General features: G+C 43.9%; 1 pseudogene; it reads right to left on the bottom strand.

Moving 5' to 3' along the window:
* Nucleotides 1-3,882: 3,882 nt before the first annotated feature.
* On the bottom strand, nt 3,883-4,000 carry LOC126274383 (5S ribosomal RNA; annotated as a pseudogene).
* Nucleotides 4,001-23,708: the final 19,708 nt, after the last annotated feature.

Below are 23,708 nucleotides of genomic sequence, written 5' to 3'. Positions count from 1 at the left end.
GGTTGGTTTCAACAGTTAAGACTATCCTTTTCTGATCTTGAAAAAAAGTTGTTATACGTTCTGTTCCGTTAGTGGCTGTGTCACACACGCAATGTTGACAGTACAGTAAATAGTATGCAGCACATTCCACACAGTTTTGTTAAACATAAAACTATGTTTGTCACGAATAAAAAAATGCAGCTAAAAAGCACCTTGGGCAACTGGAAGTGTACACACACATAACATTCCATTGATGCCTGTTATATGTTTAATCGGCTCCCTATTGTTAGTCATTTGAACTGCGTATTTCAAAGAATGTGAATCCAAGATTTATTGACCTCGTCATGTAAACGTAAGCATATGCATAAATGTGCACTGTTACGCAATTCAACATGTAACATCTCCAAACCGGTCATCAGGAGTACATAGTATTCAGTGCGATCTTGGCTATTAAACATTTGGTCGGAGCTTGCCTTAACGAAACAGAGAATACATTTGCACTTACATTCTCTAGACACTTTCTCCTAACATCTTGCGGATTCACGGAAAACAGTTTAGCTGTACTTTCGTCCGGTGGCGTTATGAGCCCGAATGTTTGTAGCAAATTACGTGCTACCAGAATGGCTTGAGATGCGTCTACTCAGATTAAATTTGGACTAACAGAGGCGCGCTTCTCTTTGTTATTATTATTTACACTGTTGCAAATCACTGTGTTTCGACACAGAGATCAACCAAACTGCAGCAGTGCTCAAGACACTGGGCTTCCCGTTTGGCCATCGACATGTAGGTTTTCTATAGTATCTGCAAATTGATCCAGGCGAATGTGGGACGGTGCCTTTCAGAAGCACGGCCGTATTTTTCCAACCGTGTCCAGTCTGAGCTGTTGCTGCTTCTCTCATGACCTCCTTCAAAGTTGAAGGTGTAGACAACTGTGTTAGTTGTAATGCTCATTTCCTAAACTTTTTTCAGAATTATGTGCACTGTACTAAAGTCATTTTTCGTGTCTAAAACGCAGAGTTTTTCTGTTTGATAAAACAATTAAATGACTCCAAGTTTTTCAAATAAACTAAGTGCACTTTAATGACATTTGAGATCAATTAAAATGTCAAATACTGTTTCGTAGCTTTTCTTTGTGGTTCGATTGAAACGTATCGCAAAAGTATTCTAATTTCAGCGTTGTTATGTGATGCTTACCTGTGAATGGGTGTGAAAATGTGTCGTGTCAGCAGATTTTTTCCTTTTATAGCGCTGTTCCTGGATATTTGCTAAAAGTTTCGGTGTAAATATTGAAATACATTGCCTGAAAAAAAAAGTTAAAATCCAGAACAGATGGTCGGATGACAATCGGACAGAACGAGAAACAATCGGCGGGTATGTAAACGATTAGAGGTGTAATTCCCTGAGACAGAACGACTATCGGGGTGCATTAGCATTCTTCGTGATTAGTGTTGTTACCAGTCATGGTAGCGTGTGTGACGTGGCGTGAACAGCGTCAGATGTTGAGTGTTCACTGAAGAACGCGGTATGCACGTACTCGTTTGAGTCAGCGTTATCAGCACCTGTCAAAATTTGAAAGAGGCTTCTTTGTGGGTTTCTATTTGGTCGACTGATCAAATCGTGCAATATCCAGATTTGTGTTGTGTTTAGATGTGACAGTGGCCCGATGCTGAAGTGCATGGGAAAGTGAGGGCCAGCATCTTCATCGCCCAGATTCAGTTCGACCATTCCTGACCCCACAAGAGACGATCGCCGCCTTGTGCAACAAGTATAACGTAACTTTGTAATGCCACTTCCTCGGACGAGAAATAAAAATAAAAAATTAGGTCCCAATACCCCAAAGATTCCCCCCCCCCCCCCCCAAGTCCTAAATTCCCAGAAAAGTGAATAAGCGAACGAAGTTCCATTTATCACTATTATTAGGACAATAACAAGTAATTAATCTAAGACTTGACAATTTAGCAATCTACGAAAGAAACATTAAATTTCAGTAAATTTAAATAAAAATCATAATAAATAGCAAAATTAGCATAAATTAACATTCGCAAAGTAGAACCAACAATCCCAAAGAATAATTCGTGTGAGTACTCTTTGGGAATCGTGAGTAATGACTAAGTATAATTCAATGTATTGTCACTATGTTATGAGAGTTATCCGAAGCAGGTCATATATTTGAATGCTCGTACATGAGGCGCGCTTGGATTGTTTTTGAGATTGAATAATTGCGATCTATTATGACGCAGTAATACGATCTTCTGACTTCAAATATCACAGCATTAGAATTCGAACACAGGAATTTTACCTACTAGAATAAAGTGAACTTTTAACTAGATAATTGAACTAAACATTACTTAGACAGTGATTTAGGCAACGAACACTGATAGACAATTTTCATTCATAATAGCCAGTGGTTTATGGAACTTCAGTGATAGGTCCGAAGCATATAATTTAAATCCCCCCAACACCTGGGAAAGTTTTCTTCTCAAGGCTCGGTTAGGAAGTAACTGAGATTGTGCAATAAAACACCCTCTGGTGCCAAGTCGTGCATTTGTTATTTAAAATGCTATCAAATTGTTGACATGAAACTCCCGAGTAACAATTGCGTACAGCAATAATAGATGACTGTAGCGCTCGGCGCTTGTGTAGAATCTTTGACTCAAATAACAAGCCCACTGTTACGATTTCTTAGATACTTGAAATTGCGACCAGCTTGTAAGGAATTTGTTGTGGATGTGACTGTATTAGTTTTATCATTAATATTTCATCATTAATCAGTTAAACATCGACTACGAACGATTAGTTACGATTCTTGGTGAAGTAAATATCTCACGCACGTCGACATTTCGGTTGAACACTGTTATTTTATGTAACGTCGTCTTCGTAACTTGATAACGATCCCAACACTCTACCGACTGTCGCCGAGTTTTAGCCGAGGCCAAGTACAAATCAAGCCAAAACATCAAGACGAAGAGACGTTATAACTTCTTTTGACAAATCAACGCGGATTTATCAAGCACCGCTCGGGCGAAACTCAGATTGCCCTTTTCTCGGACGATATCCTGCGTACAGGCAGATTCCCTGTTCCTAGATCTCCGCAAAGCGTTTGACACAGTGACGCACTGCAGACTGTTGACGAGGGTCCGAGCATAAAGAATAGCTCATAGCGGCTCGAAGACTCGTTAAGTAACAGAACCAAGTACGTTGTAGTCGACGGCGAGTGTTCACCAGATAGAAGGGTACCGTCAAGAGTGCCGTCAAGACCGCTCTTGGTCTCTACGAACATAAACGACGGACAGTGTGAGCAGCAGTCTGCGACTGTTTGCCGATGACGCTACATCGTACGGGGAAGTGTCGTATTGAGTGACTGTCGCAGGATAGGGGATGATTTAGAATTCATATGTGGTGTGACTGCGGTATCAATGTTCGATACCACACTTGTTAGGGGTTGCAGATATCGACCGCGGTCCGTAATAGATATCGCTGGACCTGCGAGTCGCGGTTAGCGCCGCTCTACGGCTTGTGACAAGTATCTAGCGAACTCTCGTCCACTCTTGCTCGGGACGTCAACTAGGAATGTAGCATAGCCTTCAGCTGATAGGAAGCAACCTCTAGCAAGGCGCTTAGTCAAGTGTGGCATAAGTAATGCCTCTCTAGGCACCTGTTTGTAATTATATGTATGCAGCGTATGAAGAAGTTAAGTACAATAAAAAAGCACTCCGTCTTCAGGCCACTAGTGGCCTATCGGGACCATCCGACCGCCGTGTCATCCTTGGTGGAGGATGCGGATAGGAGGGGCATGGGGTCAGCACACCGCTCTCCCGGTCGTAAGATGGTATTCCTGACCGAAGCCGCTACTATTCGGTCGAGTAGCTCCTCATATCACGAGGCTGAGTGCACCCCGAAAAATGGCAACAGCGCATGGTGGCCTGGATGGTCACCCATCCAAGTGGCAACCACGCCCGACAGCGCTTAACTTCGGTGATCTCACGGGAACCGGTGTATCCACTGCGGCAAGGCCGTTGCCAGGTAAGTACAATATATATTATTTTTTTACGAACGACTACTAATTATTTCAGTCATTACAGATAAAGACTATGCAGCCAGCTCATTACCGACTTCACTGCCAAACCTGTAATATGTGTTTCTATTTAGCACTGGTCACCTGTCATGATAACAACTGACGAGGAGAATCATAACTGTGACGAATGGTGAAACTTCTTTGTACAATACTTTACTTAAACTGCTGGGTGAAATTGAATGCAAGTGAACCTGTTTAACCTGCTGATGAAACTGAACGTAATAAGCCTACTTTCTCTTACCATTTCAACAGTGTCCTACGGAATTTACCCTGACAAACAGAACTCATACTTTTCGTATTCATTAATTACTCACAATATTCCAAGATAACGCGATCTGACTGCTTTAAAATTGATAACCTGACTTGAAATAATTAATACAAAAGAATAGTGGAAGAATTAGTGGAAATCCTGACAATAACCTAAGCATTTCATAAGTCACTCACTTCACAAAAATCTTCATTACACGAACTACAGCAATGCCACAAGCACCAATACTACCAGCTAAATAAAAGATTCTAACTACCGAAGGCTCCAACTACTGATAGGCATATGGTTAGCAAAGGAAAGATTTCGTTGCAGGGCAAACAATGCATTTACCTCAAGAATGTGACAACAAGTTCAAAAATTATATAATCATCAGTAATAAATCTCAATGACGGATATACATCTGACCGTCCGCTAGCGCTAATACTGTAAACCTCCAACACTGCTAATTATTAACCTCTAACCTCCACCACTACTGACTACTCACATCTAACTTCCATCACTGCTGGCGATTCACCTCCAACAGCTAGTGCGACCAGCCACAGGGTCTCTTATAGAGTGCGCACAGTGCTGTCAGAGTTATTCATGCAATCTATCGCGCTGCCAATATATAAACGCATAAACAGGCTACTTACAATGGCACCTTGCTGTAAATGTACATCAATGTAAGATGGTGCACATGGGTACTAAAACAGTCCTGTAGTGTTCGAACACAGTATTAATGATGTGCTGGTTGACACAGCCACGTCGATTCAATACCTAGGCGTAGCGTTGCAAATCGATATGAAACGAAACGAGCACCTAAAGTCCCTAGTAGGGAGTGCGAATGGTCGACTTGGGTTTATGGGGAGAACTCTAGAAAAGTGTAACTCACATGGCAATATGTGTTAGACAAGCTGATTATTGCTTAATTGTTTTGCTTCTGTAACTGCTGTGCCCTGTGTATGACGGTACAAGGAGGAAAATACGTAATTAGGAAATCAATGTTAGCTTCACTATCATTAGACAAAATGACGATAAAAGTGGCACCTGACTCTAGTAAAACGTGTGAAGTCATCCACATGAAGACTAAGGGAATCCGCTAAATTTCCATTACACTATAAACCACACAAATCTAAAGATTGTAAACTCAACTAAATACTTAGCGATTAGAATTACGAATAACTTAAATTGGAACGATCATACAGCTGTGGGAAAAGCAAACTAAAGACTGCGATTTATTGGCAGAATACTTAGAAAATGTAACAAGCCTCTTGAAGAGACACTACGCTTGTCCGACCTCTTCTGGAGTATTGCTGTGTGGAGTGGCATCCGCATCAGATACGATTGACGGAGCTCGTTTTGTATTATCGCGAAATAAGGAAGAGAGTGCCACGGATATGATATACGAATTGGAGTGGCAGTCATAAAAACAAAGGCGTTTTTCGCTGGGGCAGGACCTTCTCATGAAATATCAGTCAAAAGCTTTCTCCCCAAAGTGTGAAAATACTTTTTGGCGCCCACCTACGTAAGGAGAAATGATCATCAACATAAAATAATATAAATGAGAGCTCATACCGATAGATTTAAGTGATTTTTTGCCCGCGTGTTGTTCGAGAGTGAAACGGTAGAAAAGTAGGTTAAAGATGATTCGATGAACCCTCTGCCAGGCACTTCATTGTGAATTGCAAAGTAATCGTGTCGATGTAGATGTAGATATAGATTAGCCATTTGATAACCACTGCTGAAAGAAGACCCCATTTAGACTTTTCCATGTATTACGGTCTTCACCTAGTATTAGGACGCCTCCTCGTTCATTTTCATCTGCTGACATCCAGTAAAAATCCTTAAAATATCAATCATTAGCTAAATGTCTCTCACACCTCTCTCTTGTTCATTACACTCGTAATTACATCTTCCACTGCAATCTATTCCCTCATCTATTAGTCTGAATTCTTCTCTCTCTATGTTTGTAATCTCTTTCATCTCTCCATTGTTTTATGAGAAATCATTATTTTTGTAATGGTTTTTCGTCAGAAGTACAGATCTCACTGCAGAAAGTCAATACAGATGCTACACACTGTATGTGAACTTTCCGTTTCAGAGACATCTGAGGTTCAGTTTTTGAAATCTATTTAGTAAGCAGCTACTGTCCAACCAGTAACTGTCTTCAACTGCTGTAGCGACCAGAGACTCACCAACTTAATGAACCGTAAAGAAAAAGAGAAATCCTTGTGTAGAAACAATGAGCAGGTTTCTAAAATTCACCTGTGGAGTTCGCTCCCATCTAGTTGTTGGTAAGGAACGTTGGTGGTGGTTTCTTGCTCTTCGCCACGTTTTTACACTAATGTACACTCATGTTCAAAAGAAACAGAACACTTTGTACGAAAAGGACGTTCATATTCACAGGACATGTACACTAGAATGTTCTGCAGAAATTAGTAGCGTTGAACCATGTCGGCTAGCGAGTTCAAGGTTAACATCGATATAGCGGGGCAACACCACCTGCCGGTAAGATGTACCTGCGACTCTCGTTCTCACTATAAACGGAGGATAGTGGATCAGTGTAACTTGAGCAGACGTGAAGGATGCCTCACAGACGTACGTGCGAAGGGGCATTATTGGCATCAGAAAATCTGATGCATCCACCCTGCTGCTCATGTGGGACGAAGTGTTTTGGCAGTGTGGCGGGTTGTGTGCAGAATGGTTCATGGGAGTATGTAGAATACGACACCTAGACAACCCCCCCTCCACTTCCCGTCAACCCCTCCCCCAAAAAGATCGACACCTCATCCGAATAGTATTTCGGGATAGATCTGCGTTCTCCTCAGCTCTGGTGGAACTGTGTAACACATCGGACACTATCCGGGTTGACGGTGCGTCGCCGTTTATTACGTGCGCATCGTCCACTCCTCCGCCTAACTTTGAAGAAACTCCAGAAACGGGCCAGAAGGCAATGATGCATGGAACAACGTCGTTGGGGACAAGAACAGGCATCAAACAATGTTTTCGGACGAACCCAGATTCTGTTTCTTCAACAATGATGGCCGCATTTCGGTTCGTCACAGACAGGAGGAGCGGCATAGCATGACTGCATTCGCACAAGACACACAGCGGCAGCTCGAGGCCTTATCGTGTGGGGTACTACTGGGTACAATCACAAATCACAGACAGTGCATGTCCAAGGCACTATGACCAGTGTGACCTCCTTGAATGACACTCCCTTTGTGCCGAACACCCCAGAAGCTATTTTTCAGCAAGACAATACACTACCACATGTTGCTGCACAAAGACGTGCCTTCTCGGTGTCACAGGATGCCAGGCTTTTGCCCTGGCCCGCCAGTTCACTACAGTTGTCGCCAATCGAATATAGGTGGGATATGGTGAAACGACAGAAACGACGGGTGCAGTAATGTGACCCAATGCCAACCACCACAGATGAACTTTGGAACCATGTGAATGTAACATGGATGACTATACCACAGGACGCCATTCATTCCTCTTACGCGTCGATGCCATCATGTATGGAACAAGATACCATAGCCCACGGTGGACGCTGTGCCTGTTACGCAACAGGGCATGTTCAAAATGTTCTCCGTCAGCGAGGATACATGCATCCACCCTCCGTCGGATGGAATCCCTGATGAGCTGATGCAGCGCTGGAGAATGGCGTATTGTATCACAGCCGTCCACAATACGGGCACGAAGAGTCTCTACATTTGGTACAGGGGTTGCGTAGACAAGAGCTTTCAAATGTCCCCATAAATGAAATTCAAGACGGTTGAAATCAGTAGACCGTGGAGGCCATGGAATTGGTCCGCCTATACCAATCCATCGGTCACCGAATCTGTTGTTGAGAAGCATACGACTGAAATGTGAAGGAGCTCCATCGTGCATGAACAACATGTTGTGTCGTACTTGTAAAGTCATATCTTCTAGAAGCACAGGTAGAGTATCCCGTATGAAATCATGATAACGTGCTCCATTGAGCGTAGGTGGAAGAACATGGGGCCCAATCAAGACATCACCGACAATGCCTGCCCAAACGTTCACAGAAAACCTGTGTTGAGTTGATGACGTGATTGCACAATTGCGTGCGGATTCTCGTCAGCCTAGACATGTTGATTGTGAAAATTTACAATTTGATCACGTTGGAATGAAGCCTCATCCGTAAAGAGAACATTTGCACTGAAATGAGGATTGACACATTGTTGGATGAACCATTCGCAGAAGTGTACCTGTGGAGGCCAATCAGCTGCTGATAGTACCTGCACACGCTGTACATGGTACGGAAACAACTGGTTCTCGCGTAGCACTCTCCATACAGTGACGTGGTCAACGTTACCTTCTACAGCAGCAACTTCTCTGACGCTGACATTAGGGTTGTCGTCAACTGCACGAAGAATTGCCTCGTCCATTGCAGGTGTCCTCGTCGTTCTAGGTCTTCCCCAGTCGCGAGTCATAGGCTGGAATGTTCCGTGCTCCATAAGACGCCGACCAATTGCTTCGAACGTCTTCCTGTCGGGACACTTTCGTTCTGGAAATCTGTCTCGATACAAACGTACCGCGCCACGGCTATTGCCCCGTGCTAATCCATACATCAAATGGGCATCTGCCAACTCCGTATTGATAAACATTGCACTGACTGCAAAACCACGTTCGTGATGAACACTAACCTGTTGATGCTACGTACTGATGTGCTTGATGCTAGCACTTTAGAGCAATGAGTCGCATGTCAACACAAGCACCGAAGTCAACATTACCCTCCTTCAATTGGGCCAACTGGCGGTGAATCGAGGAAGTACAGTACATACTGACGAAACTAAAATGAGCTCTAACATGGAAATTAAGCGTTTCCGGACACATGTCCAAATAACATCTTTTCTTTATTTGTGTGTGAGGAACGTGTCCTGAAAGTTTGGCCGTACCTTTTTGTAACACCCCGTACAGTCAAGGCTCACCGGCCATTTGACCATCAACAGTGCCCGAAGTCTTAGGTGAATCGGCAACAAGCCGCGAGTAATGAGTATAATGGGCATGGACACTATGAATATAGTAGGGCACAATAAGTTGAGAATGTGGGTCTCACGGGAGGCGTATCTGAGATAAGTGCCTGCAGACGCACCATTCTCTGTGTCCTCGCTGGCTCAGATGGATAAAGCGTGTGCCATGTAAGCAGGAGATCCTGGGTTCTGTTTGCAGCTAGGGGTATTCATTTCATTGTAACATAACACATGATGGATCGAGGTGACTGAGAAAGCTAATCATTTCTACGGAACATACTAGTGTACATGTCGTGTGACGATAAACGTCCTGTCTGTAGTAGTTTAAGATGTTCTGTTTTTTTTCTGATAACGAGTCTGATCATGAGTGTATAAGTGCCCAGCGGTAGCGGTCTCGCAGAAGCTCTGAATAACTATAATCGTGCAAGAACACAAGACAGGCGCAAAAATAGCTTCGCGTGTGTAATGCGCATGCGTCACGACCGGGCGTCTGCTATGCGCCGTCAGCGTTTCAGTCTTTCCACGCCGTCGGGTGTCGACTGCCGAGCCAACCGCGGCGTGCAGATCACGCGATGCAGAGCACCCGGCGGCCTTCGGCGGGAATCGAACCCGCGACAGGTGGATGGAATGCTGCACAGGGCCGGCCTGGTCCGGTCAGCTTACGGCCGCCATGCTAACACTCACCGACAGCGGCGGCCGCGACAAACAACTCCATAAATAAATGCGCGCTCCGCCGCCCTGAATCATGCCGGCACTGTGCGGTCCGCAACAGCGCCGCATTTGTGGGAGTCGTAAACAACACAGGATGACGTCTCTCGAACGACTTGCTGCCGGCCCGAAGTAATTTGCGTCCCGGCCGAGAATAAATCGTTCCCAGCGGAACTGATTAAAGTCGTGATAAGAGGAGTACAGCTATGTTACCGTAACACGATACAGTACACTAATACCACTCACTCACTTACGTTCTTTTATCAGTGACATAACGCTGACGATACTGCTTCTTCCGATCTGGTGAAGCCACGCGCTTCAGCATATCGATCAGTGTTGCAATTTTTTCATATCTTTATGTTTTGTTCAATTAATTAAGAATTTAATTATTTTAGTTCCAAAGAATATACTATGAGTTTTATAAGCCATGGTTACAAAACACACTACTGGCCATTACAATTGCTACACCACGAAGATGAAGTGCTACAGACGTGAAATTTAACCAACAGGAAGAAGATGCTGTGATATGCAGATGATTAGCTTTTCAGGGCATTCACACAAGGTTGGCGCCAGTGGCGACATCTACAACGTGCTGACATGAGGAAAGTTTCCAACCGATTTCTCATACACAAACAGCAGTTGACCGGCGTTGCCTGGTGAAACGTTATTGTGGTGCCTCGTGTAAGGAGGAGAAATGCGTACAATCACGTTTCCGACTTTGATAAAGGTCGGATTGTACCCTATCGCGATTGCGGTTTATCGTATCGCGACATTGCTGCTCGCGTTGGTCGAGATCCAATGACTGTTAGCAGAATATGGAAGCGGTGGGTTCAGGAGGGTAATACGGAACGCCGTGCTGAATCCCAACGGCCTCGTATCACTAGCAGCCGAGATTACAGGAGTCTTATCCGCATGGCTATAAAGGATCGTGCAGCCACGTCTCGATTCCTGGGGACGTTTGCAAGACAACAACCATCTGCACGAACAGTTCGATGACTTTTTCAGCAGCATGGACTATCAGCTCGGAGACCATGGCTGCGGTTACCCTTGACGCTGCATCACAGACAGGAGCGCCTGTGATGGTGTACTCAACGACGAACCTGGGTGCACGAATGGCAAAACGACATTTTTTCGGATGAATCCAGGTTCTGTTTACTGCAGCATGACGGTTGCATCCGTGTTTGGCGACGTCGCGGTAAACGCACACTGGAAGCGTGTATTCGTCATCGCCATACTGGCGTATCAGCCGGTGTGCCATTGCTTACACGTTTCGGTCATGTCTTGTTCGCATTGACGGCACTTTGAACAGTGGACGTTACATTTCAGATGTGTTACTACCCGTTGCTCTACCCTTCATTCGATCCCTGCGAAACCCTACTTTTCAGCAGGATAATGCACGATCGCATGTTGCAGGTCCTGTACGGGCCTTTCTGGATACAGAAAATATTCGACTGGTGCCCTGGCCAGCACATTCTCCAGATCTCTCACCAATTGAAAACGTCTGGCCAATGGTGGCCGACCATCTGGCTCGTCACAATACGTCAGTCACTCCTTTTGATGAACTGTGGTATCGTGTTGAACCTGCATGGGTAGCTGTACCTGTACACGCCATCCAAGCTCCGTTTGACTCAATGCCCAGGCGTATCAAGACCGTTATTATGGCCAGAGGTGGTTGTTCTGGGTACTGATTTCTCAGGATCTATGCACCCAAATTTCATGAAAATGTAATCAGATGTCAGTTCGAGTATAATATATTTGTCCAATGAATAGCCGTTTATCATCTGTATTTCCTTCTTGGTGCAGGAATTTTAATGGCCAGTAGTGTACTAACAAGAATTCTTTATAGAAGAATCGAAAAACTGGTAGAAGCAGACCTTGGGGCAAGATCAGTTTGGATTTTGGAGAAATATAGGAACTCGCTAGGCAATACTGACCCTACGACGTATCTTAGAAGATATGTTACAGAAAGGCAAACCTACGTTTATAGCATTAGTAGACTTTGAGGATGTTTTTGACAATGTTGACTGAAATACTCTCTTAGAAATTCTGCAGGTAGCGGAGGAAAAATACAAGGATCGAAAGACTGTTGAGAACTTATAGAGAAAGTAGACGGGAATTATACACTGATCAGTCGGAACATTATGTCCTCCGATCTTCCATCGATATAAACCAGCCCAGGAGACAGCAGCGCCAGCTGGCGAGGAATGACTGCCAGTCAGACACGGGCACGCCGTATGTAATATCACTGAGCGTGCTGTCCGTGTCCAGAATGGGAAAGGCGCCTGATCTATCAAGTCTGACCTAGGGCAGATTGTTGGCGAGGAGGCTCGGCATGATAATTTCGAAAACTGGACGATTTGTCGGGTGTTCGAGGAGTTTTGTTGTGAGTGTCTTGAACACGTTGTGAAACCAAGGTGAAACTGTCTCCAGACGCCGTGGGGTTGGGCAGCAATCCCTCATTACAGATGACGGCCGTGGTAGGCTGGGCAGATTGGCAAAACAGGACGGACGGCGAACTGTGGCGAAACTAACATCGGACTTTAATGCTGGGCAGAGTACAACTGTGTCTGAACACACAATGCACCGAATACTCCTAACGATGGGCCTCCGTAGCTGATAACTCATATGTGTCTACACACAGTGTACCGAACACTCCTAACGATGGACCTCCGTAGCCGACGACCCACGTATGTGCGAATGTTAACATCACGACATCGGAAACTACCACTGAAATGGGCACGCGACCATCGGTAGTGGATCTTGGCACAATGGCACAGCGTTCCACGATCCGATGAATCCAGATACCTTCATCATCATGCCAATGGGAGCGCGCGAATCCTGTCGTCAGGGGAATATCTCCTTTACTTCTGTACTGCGGGGCAGAGACAAGCTGCAGCAGCTCAGTTGTGCACTGGGGAACATGCACTTAGGCATTCATGCGTGCAGTAGAGCTTGTGCAAGGTACCATAACGGCCAAGTAGTATCGTACACTGGTTTCAGACCACGTACACCGCTGGCCTTTGTGGCCGAGCGGTTCTAGGTGTTTCAGTCTGGAACAGCGCGACCGCTACAGTCGCAGGTTCGAATCCTGCCTTGGACATGGTTGTGTGTGATGTCCTTAGGTTAGTTAGATTTAAGTAGTTCTAAGTTCTAGGGGACTGATGACCTCAGATGTTAAGTCCCATAGCACTCAGAAACATTTGAACCACGTACACCCTTTCATGGCGATCATGTTTCCCGACGGCAGTGGCATTTTACAGTAAGATAATGCCCCATGTCACCAGGCCAGGAGTGTGATGGAGTGATTCGAGGAACACAGTGGCGAGTTCCAACTGATGTGCTGGCCGCGCCATTCGCCAGACCTGAGCCCGATCGCACAGATCTGGGATGTGACTGAACGTGGCGTCAGACCTCATCGTCGTCCTCCGCGGAATTTCCGGCAATTAAGTGACTTGTGTGTGCAGATGTGGTGCCAGCTCCCTCTAGCGACCTGCTAAGGCGTCATTGCTTCGATGTGACGACCCGTCGCGGAACTGTCCGTGCCAAAGTTGGATACACTGGTCGTTAGGTAGGTGGTCATAATATGACATCAGACTAGCGATACGTTTCCCCACAGTCTTTCATTGGGGAATGACACAAGGACTTACCGTCTGATCGCCTCATGTGCGTCCATTTAATCGCTGAAAACGTCCCGCTTGCTGCGAGACCTGTACACTATGTTATTTTCAAAACTGGACTCTTATGAACTCAGTCGTTTTGCTACCTAAAAAAGCATTAAAAGTGTCAGAACTGCTTTTAAAACACTCAGGGACATTAGAGCGCTTGTATGACCCCCACTTCTACACCCACGTCATCTGAACCTAAACTGTACAAGCAGCTGAGCGAGGCCATCGACAGACATTTATAGGTCTTGAACCTAGCTCCTAGCAATCTCCGTGGACTGCGGATCGTGAAGCTAGTACGAATGATACCTCAACAGTGAATACCGAAGCTGCTCTAGAGTAAGAATAACGGAAAATTATGAACTAATACTCCGCAGTGGAGCACAATCCAGAAATGGGAAAGGCTACGGAAAGGAAATGTTGTATTCACTTCAAAAGAATCACGCCGGTATTTGCCTTAAACGATTTTGAGAAACGACCGAAAACCTAAATCTGAATGTCCACACTGTGATTTGACCTCAGATCCTTCCAAATGCGAGTCCAGTGTCTTAAATAGTTGAAATGGCTCTGAGAACTAAACTTCTGAGGTCATCAGTCCCCTAGAACTTTTTTTTTTTTGGTCATCAGTCTACTGACTGGTTTGATGCGGCCCGCCACGAATTCCTTTCCTGTGCTAAACTCTTCATCTCAGAGTAGCACTTGCAACCTACGTCCTCAATTATTTGCTTGACGTATTCCAATCTCAGTCGTCCTCTACAGTTTTTGCCCTCTACAGCTCCCTCTAGTACCATGGAAGTCATTCCCTCATGTCTTAGCAAGTGTCCTATCATCCTGTCCCTTCTCCTTATCAGTGTTTTCCACATATTCCTTTCCTCTCCGAATCTGCGTAGAACCTCCTCATTCCTTACCTTATCAGTCCACCCTAGAACTTAGAACTACTTAAAACTAACTAACCTAAGGACAGCACACACATTCATGCCCGAGGCAAGAATCGAACCTGCGACCGTAGCGGTCGAGCGCTTCCAGACTGAAGCGCCTAGAACCGCTCGGTCACAGCGGCCTGCGCCTTTGACATCCAGTGTCGTGCCAGGTTCCAGTAGGTTTGCGCCATATTTTCTACTTCTTTCCTTCAGATACAGTGTTTCGGTACATATCGATTTGCAAAGCTGTTTTGTTTTGGGTTTATGGTCTTTTTTTTTCTTTTTTTCGAAGCGGAAAACTAAGACAAAAGCTGCATGAGATAGTAAGTTGGGAATGTGCGAGAAGAACGTAGCTTCCACTTCACTGGAGGAGACAGGGTTGGGTGGGGTGGGGGGAAGGGACTACAACTGTTGATTTTTTCTCAACTCGCACTCATATATCTTCTTTGCAAGTCTGAGTGGTGCGTCTTACGTGACGCCATTTAGAACCAGCGGAAAGGTAAGGTTATAACTACGACGGGACAGAGCCTGCTTTCCTAGTGCTGATGAGCGCACCCCGTCAGATGACAGTAACGGGGTGGCTCTGCCGAAAGCCCGCACTCGTCTGCTGGGTCACAGTCGGTCTTGCAATCTCAAACATAAAAAAAACTGCGGAAATAGTTCAAGTTTGATGCATTCACGTAATCAAAAAATGCAAGCGTCTCTCTTTGCCGTCCAAACTATTATAATACCTTCTGGAACCACAGTTTATAACTGATACTTCTACTTCGAAAGCCAGTGCAGTATCATGGTACATAAATGATTTCAGCAACTACAGGCAGGTTGATGAAGAAATTAAAAAACCCAGCTAAACAGTTGTTCACGTTTAGGTTGCAAGAGCAGTAAATGAACATGCACTGTTGTAAAAGAAACTAGCCGACAAATCCGGCACTACCCGAGTTTTTATTTTGCCAGTTTTCTCTTACAAATTTAAAGAAAAAATTAGCTGGTTTTGTAGACAAGTTTCAAAAACAATGTTTTTCCATGTACTCCTAGAAACACCAATGACATTATGAAACAGTCGCGCAAAGCAATTTGCATAATGCACAAACGTGTAAGTATAGTATCGAGATTCAGAGCCATGATCCCGGACAGTTTCTGTACGCTGGGCGCAACTGCTTAACGTGTCTACAACGCGACTTTGTAAACGTCTGTATAGCAACGCCTCTTCGAACTCTATAGACGGTTACTCTTTTCGCCCAAAGCCGTTTGCGCTTCGTAGTTGAAAGCTATCAAAAGCGACTCGACTGTACGAGTGTCTTAGTAGTCCAGAATAACTATATTAAAACTTCATGCACGATGCAGTGATTTCTCAGGCATCCCGGTGTTAATGACGTCACACCTCCTGAACTGTCTGTTATACCATAACATACTTTTGTTGGTGCATATAGGGGCACAAGTGGATACTGTCTGCAAAACGTATTGCGAATGCACACAAATGGTTCAAATGGCTCTGAGCACTATCTGTGGTCATCAGTCCCCTAGAACTTAGAACTACTTAAACCTAACTAACCTAAGGACATCACACACATCCATACCCGAGGCAGGATTCGAACCTGCGACCGTAGCAGTCGCGCAGTTCCGGACTGAGCGCCTAGAATCGCTAGACCACCGCGGCCGGCGAAGTAATGCAGCACCTAGACTAAATGTCACGCATAATGCCACAGTTTTTCACGCTTCCCGTTGTTTATTTCGTCAAATCTCCCGAAGTACGTTAGTTAGGTGGTTCTTACTCCCCCAGCCAATGTTGCCCAACAGTAAAGGATAAATGTACCAAATCAAGTTGAAATAATAATTTTTAAGTGAATACACCGCCATTTGACTGTTTTGTTGTTTATTTAATTATGTTTCGACCTTTTACCCTGTTTTCAAGTCTAGCAACTGCATTTGAGTTAGGCGACGTGTAGCTGCTGTCGTGAACATTACAAAAGCAATATTGGCCTCAGTTCATTACGAACCGGTCGCGTCGCAAGTTGTGCCGAGCTGTCTGGGAAACGCGTCTGCCGAGCGCGACGTAAATCACGTGGCAGCTTGATAAACATCACCAGCATAGACTAGCAGCCAGCGAGCGAACAGGGCGTTACGCCGGCTCATCATATTAATCTTAGGTATTCGCAGCCGTGTGAGTGGGTACAATACCATCTCGGGAGATTTGCCTCCTACTGGGAACAATACCTGCTCCACTGAACGAACAGTGTCAGATGAAGTAGTTTCATAGACTTGCCAGTGTAACTACAGGACTCACGGCTGGATTTAGTATAGTTTGTAGGCTACTACCGTACGCCACATAAAAACTTGTCCTGCGGCGAAACACTAAGTTTTTCAACCGGTAGGTAGCAAACTTCTCCAGATTTTATACCTTTCATACTGGTGTAGACGTGTGTCACCTGTCAGTATAATCGTAGGGATAAATTACTTCACTGAGTGTTCAACTAGACTGACAAACATTCATTATATTATAATTTTTGTTGTCATTAAATTTTTTACATCGTTATGCCCTACTATGAAGCACGACTGGACTTATTTCGCCGATATGTCTGCTTTTTTCTTCTACCAGATCGTCTTCACCTTTTCACTGTTGTTTACCTATGTTCTCTTAGATGTAACACTTGGTTTAGCTTTAAAGTGATGCTTATCAACGTTATGAATGCAGCTCTATCCTGTAGAATTTTGCTGAAGATTTTTTTGAATTTCGAGTATCCAGTTATCTTCAACTTTCATTGGGATGGAAATCCAGCAAATCCTTTTGGTCAGTCTGTTATCGTTCATTCTGAGAATTTGGCCATAATATTGCAATTATTTCCTATAAATATCAGAGATTTCTTCCAAATTTTGACATAACTCATTGGCCTTCCGTCTCGTCCAGATTATAGTAGCACAAAACGGACCAAAACCTTTGCGCATTCTCTTCCTTTCTTCTTTGTCTATGAGTTTAATTAGTGTTCTGCCTCCAATGATTGTAGTATCGGATCCACGTAACGCTCCTGTTTCGGCTACCATAATGTAATGTTTTAATTTAACACTGCGAAATACTGTTTTTCTACTGTACCTTTTCCATGTAATTCTACAAGCTTTTAGTAATTTAATAATTCCTACTTTGTTTGTTGTACGATTTAATCCAGAGTCTTGGATAATTTCTCCTAGATAATTAAATTTGGATACCTGAGATACTGTGCCAAACTGTGTAAACATCGGTTGTCCATGTAGGAGAACCATCCATGTACTATTATTGTTATTATTATTATAGACGAATAGACTACTTGAGGACCACACGAAGCGTTTACGTGATGTAAGATTTTCTCTGGCGTCACACTACTTTTACCCTCTCACTATGTATTCGCTTCATTTCTTCTGATCAAGTTGTTCCTGTCTTAAATTAATTGACCTCTTGGTTCACTTTTCACTTGAGTACTTTGTGGGTGAATGTTCGTCTCTCTTGTATATCTGAGCCTGTTGTGCCAGCATTCTTTAGGTATTTCCTGATTTCGGAGATCCCCTTGAGGTTCTTAATGCTTCCTGTATATTACAATATCTGTTTATCGTCTGTCCGCCATTCTTTTGATATGCACATAAAATTCAGTCAACCTTTTTTCATGTCATATACTATCTTGCATATGATTACGACAGATATCCATCATCATCATTATTATTAAACGTATTGTTAACACACTAAGAGCGTCTTATTAGATGTAAGCAGAGACTTGAAAGTAGATACAAAAAACACATAAATAAATATATTGCAGTTCTTGTTTCAATGGAGCCTATGCAGGGTGGTGCAAAATACGTATTACAAAGTATTTTACAGCTGTGGTTTAATCGTAGGGCGCAAATGATTCTCCTAGTGATGTTGTTGTAGCTCGCTCACTGATACCTCAGTTCACTTTCAGAACTGAAGAGCTAACACTGGGAAAGCAGTACTATGAACCTACACGTTGAAGCTGCTGCTCCACTTCATACACAATCTCACTGCTCGATACACAACCAGAGCAGTGCATTTTTATTGATGAACCTGATACATAAGACAAATATACACAAATTCTGGAACATTAATTTGTGCAAGCTGAGATCGTCGCCCTGGACCCCTTAGCATTCACTGGACATGGTGTGAAGTGGCACCCTCATAGTCAAGATCGCAAACCGTCTGATTATGTTCAAAATGTTCAAATGTGTGCGAAATCTTATGTAAATAAACTGCTAAGGTCATCAGTCCCCAAGCTTACACATTACTTAACCTAAATTATCCTAAGTACAAACACACACAGCCATGCCCGAGGGAGGACTCGAACCTCCGCCGAGACCAGCCGCACAGTCCATGACTGCAGCGCCTGAGACCGCTCGGCTAAACCCGCGCAGCCGTGTGATTATTCCTTATCGGGTTATCCAAAGTACAGTCTTCAAATATGTCCCTACAGCACTCCAGACGCTCGCACTGCTATTTCCAGAGAGATTCCTGCAGCCGAAAATGACTTTCTTGTATTACAGATTTGCAGCCATCACATTCGGCTACAAGAAGCTCTTTAGAGCAGCTGAGAAGGAAGCAGTGGCAAAATGACGTAATGTAGTGTGAGGTAGGGATGGCGGATGGTTTTTTTCAGTACGGATATCGAGAGAAAGGCCGCCTAAATTGTGGTCCTTCTCCCCGATTGGCTGCTGCGCTCGGAAGTTGTGCGCTATAATGATAATTTTCTGCAAACAGCGTATTTACTTGCATTTCAAATTAAAACATCTCTTAACATCGTGCTATCATTCCATTATTTGACAAGTATTAATATCCAGCGGAATAATAAACAACTGCTAAACGAGAAGGCAGACGAAGCACTTCGGAGATCTTCGGATCGCGCCTGACTTGGGCGGCGGGCAAAATGGTTCGGCTGCAAGATAAGACCTGGTTCGGCAGCGTCGGAGGACAGTCATGTAGTCTACCGCGGTCGGTATTAGGTTAACACTTTGTTAGTAATATATGGTTATATGGACGTGTAGCTGAGAATAGTGTGGTAGTTATTACAGAAATACGCAGTTCATTATTTTGTTGGAGAATGGAAAGTATTTGTGACTCTGGAGCGGAATGTAATTGTGCAGTTTCTCGTGTTCCGCCTAACGAAAAGTGAGAGGAATCCCGTATAAACAAGCTGATTGCAAATTTAACTATTTCTAAAATACAGTTCCTCACTAAGAGTTTCTTACAATCTAAAGACAAAGGATCCACGATCTACGTGTTGTTTTCTGCGCAGGGGACAACAGCTATAGAAGACTACAGGTTGGTGTACATTTATTAGAACATACACATTCCACTCAAGGCGTTGGAAACAAATAGGCGTCTCGCGCCTACTGCAATCTTAGTAGAAATGAGATCAGTGGCACGTTGTTGTGACAACACAGAGGATGTATCAAGAAGAGAAATAATTCTGAGGGAAAGGGTTTATCATACGCACGTATATATACCAACTCTCTGCCTCTCTCTATCTTTTTCTACTTGCCGTATTCTCCGTAAAGTCATCACGGAATTCAGTTCAAAGCTCTACATACTGCTGCAGAAGGAAGCAAATTTGAAAACCTTCTGTAGCAAATGTCAGGTTGCCTGTTATAGCAAAAATATGATAACAAGAATACATCAATCTTTATTATGTCGTAGTAGACAAAAGCTTTCTACACCTATTTTGTCCCACCTTGTCATTGCATCAACCTGCCTGGCAGAGGGGAATATTGAACTGATCGCTCTCATAGTTTGAACCACTTGACGCGACTGGAAACCTGACAAGATTTTACTGAATAGTCTCTGCGACTCTCTAAACACGCAGATAAGGTCTGGTAATAGTAGATCTACACTGAAGGTTTTTCTTCGTGTATGGTCATCGATATAATATTCTCAAGACGTTCAGCAACTTTCAAGGAAGTTGCCTTCTTATTACAGATAACGATACTCTTCCGTGGCGTCATGTTTCTATAAATAAGTTTAGATTTGCTCCACTACTGCGTTTAGTAGTCAAGGATCACATGTATAATAGCAGCTCTAAAGCTTCGAGGGATGTTACAGAAAATGTGAAAGGCTACGGCAGTGCGTTTCATCATAAGTCACAAAACTAGCACTGGAAATACTCGGACGGAAAACATCCTGACCGAGCACCATCAGACTGGTACGCCAGTACTTCCATGTCTGCGGAATATGTTGACTGATATTCCACCCTTTGGCTCATTTTCAGTGTAGGAAAAGCGTGGTGTGAGTTCTTTATGGCTACTGTGTGCGTGTCCTGTGTTGCCGGTCCTTTGCAGATGGAGGTTGAAATACAGCATGTCCAGAACATATGCACGTGTAGCTCATCGCCATGGTTCAACTATGAGAAAGGCAGAATCGTCATTAGCATGAGAAAAAAAAATTGACCATCAAGCCAGCAGATGGCACATACAGTTTGAAACGCTTCTGCCATCCGCTTCGACTAACTTCTTCGAGACATTAACATGACGCCATCCTGTCTCATCCAGAGAGCCACGCGCGAAGATACGCTGGTATCGATACTGCAACGACTTGCGTAGTTCTTTGGACTCGCAGCTAGCTAGAGACGTGAGTGTCTCGCGCGAAGATCATTGATTTAGGTGTCCAATCAGACGCTTGCCGTGATAATTTGCTTTTACTACAAGTTAAGCGTCGGGATTGGATAGAAACTGCGATTGCCCACTTTTCTTGTGTATTCGTCTTTGTTCTTGTCGGTCACGTGATCGCCGGTCGCTGTGTTCACTTCATCTCGCTGCAAATCTGTTGCTGAGACCGGTGCATCTTTTGGCTTAAGCAACGTGGTGTAAATATATTTGGATGCGTCCATGGTGGTGGTGGTAAGTTCCTATGGGACCAAACTGCTGAGGTCATCGGTCCCTAGGCTTACAAACAACTTAATCTAACTTAAAATAACGTAAGCCAAGAACAACACACACGCACCAATACCCGAGGGAGGACTCGAACCTCTGGGGGGGGGGGGGGGGGGGTGAGCTGCGCGAACCATGGCAAGGCGCCCCAGGCCACGCGGCTACCCGCGTGGCTCTGCTTTCATGTAAAACGAACTTTCTTCTCCAACATCGCGGCTATATACTCCCAATCTTTTACTCTTTTCTTGGCATTCAGATCGAAAACGGAACTCAGTTTTTATAGATGGACACACTTAGGAATTACAAAAATTGGGCAGGTGCTCTGACCACTAAGGCATTCGGAGACGTGGTCATTACAACTGCACGGACAAGCCGTAGCACATCTCCCTCACACTCATATTCCGAACTTATCCACAAACTACAAACGCAGTGCCCTTCAGTGCCACCTTGCCCATTATCCTCATTACTCGTAGCATTTCTGGGATATCCATGTATCTATTAGCATCCTACTGGACACTAAACTCCCTCTCGTTCAATAACAAGTCCGTTCTATTCTTTGGCCACATTGCTTTGTGTTTTCTGCAAAGTTATTTATTTCTTTTCTAGTTAGTTTAAAGTTCGATTTTATCATTATCTTCAATGTCCTGTCACGCTCAAACGTATCTGAACGACCTGAATTGCGTTCCACCTGATTTTTATGCCATCTGCGCAAAGTAACTGTGTTGCAGGTCCTCTACTCTCTCTTCAGTACAGTCATTCGACTATATAAATTGGTTACTACAGGAGACCAATAGAGAACATTACCCCCTACAGATATAAATCCAGATACAAATTAATAGCACGATAATACAAATTTCAGGAAATACGTTATTGGAGACAACACACTCCTTAAAGCTTGTAAACTGAAATATACTACAATAACTCACAATTCAAAAACGTGTTTCAACTTGAAATCACGTGACTAAAGTTTTCATAGTGGACCAGAACCTAGGACTCCTACCCTCCAACCACTGTTCCAGTTAAGCGACCGGGAGAGATCTTAAACACGATTTCAGTCGCTAGTAATAAAGTGTGAACATGTTTAAACTTGAAATGGTGTGACGTACAGTTTGTGTTTGGTGGAGATTCAATCCCATCACCAGGGACCCTTGGATTCTGACCACCTGTAGTGTGTCGGCACCGGGGTTCGCCATCTCCTTCCTCTCATTATCACACTAACAACACAAACACGATTCTACGCTACACGTGCACTCTTCATACACACCTATGCGGAGTGAAGATCAGTGCGGCTGTGTTTGAACACGACTCGAACTGTTCGAGCTGTTTACGTCAAGTTGCGGGAATCACTGGTTCTCTTCAATCTTTTAATCGACCTGCGAACTGACGACTTTTGCTGGTACTATCAAAACGACCTGTCTTAGCCGGTCTTAACGTTCTTAATGCACGGTGGATTTTAATAATAAAAATAACTTAGAAACACGGACTGAAATATCTTCTAGGGTGTAGGTCATACGTAACTCCGACAACTAATAAGTAAATAAAAGATTGTAATCACGATTCTGTCCAATTCTCGAGGTTTCGTTCGTCCTGAGATCTAGTGACGTCTGATGGTAGTATCTTCTAGACGGGTCATGCTGCTGTAATCATTCTCACGATAAAAATAACACTTTATTGCGGTCTATTTCTTTTGTTCGGCATTTAATTCTTGTTTAATTGCCTTGATTGTTTCATTTGAATGTTGCTGTAATGTTTTCAAACATATTAAAACCTGGTAACATTTTTATCCGTTATTTCCGTTATTCTAATATGTAAACAGCGACTGAATTGCTCATCTGCAACCTGCTTAGTAGATCATTACCGTCTGTCATAAAAAATAAAATATTATACTGGGGTCAGTGAAGTGATGTTTTTTTGGAGGACAATACTTTCGACTTTGTTACATTTACTTAAACATCAGCATAAATGTTTATGTAGCCATACACGTCGGTAGTGTATCAGAAATCCTATTAAATTTGTTCAAACAGAACAGGAGTTTGGGCAGTGATGGGGTTTAATCCTCCAGTGTTTCACGAAATAGTCAAATTTTAAGCGGAGCCTTAGCTTTTTGTTGCAGCTAGTTTGTAGTTGCTGGCGTATCGTTTGCACTCGTGTTGCCCGAGTCAAATGTCACGTGATTGTTCGAATAAGTTCGATACTGTATCGAACGCTGCGGTATATGTG

The sequence above is a fragment of the Schistocerca gregaria genome, chromosome 5, assembly GCF_023897955.1.
Source record: "Schistocerca gregaria isolate iqSchGreg1 chromosome 5, iqSchGreg1.2, whole genome shotgun sequence".
In the NCBI taxonomy this organism is placed as follows: Eukaryota; Metazoa; Arthropoda; class Insecta; order Orthoptera; family Acrididae; genus Schistocerca; species Schistocerca gregaria.
The sequence above is the reverse complement of the archived record's forward strand: the minus strand, read 5'-3'. Positions and strand labels throughout refer to the sequence as shown.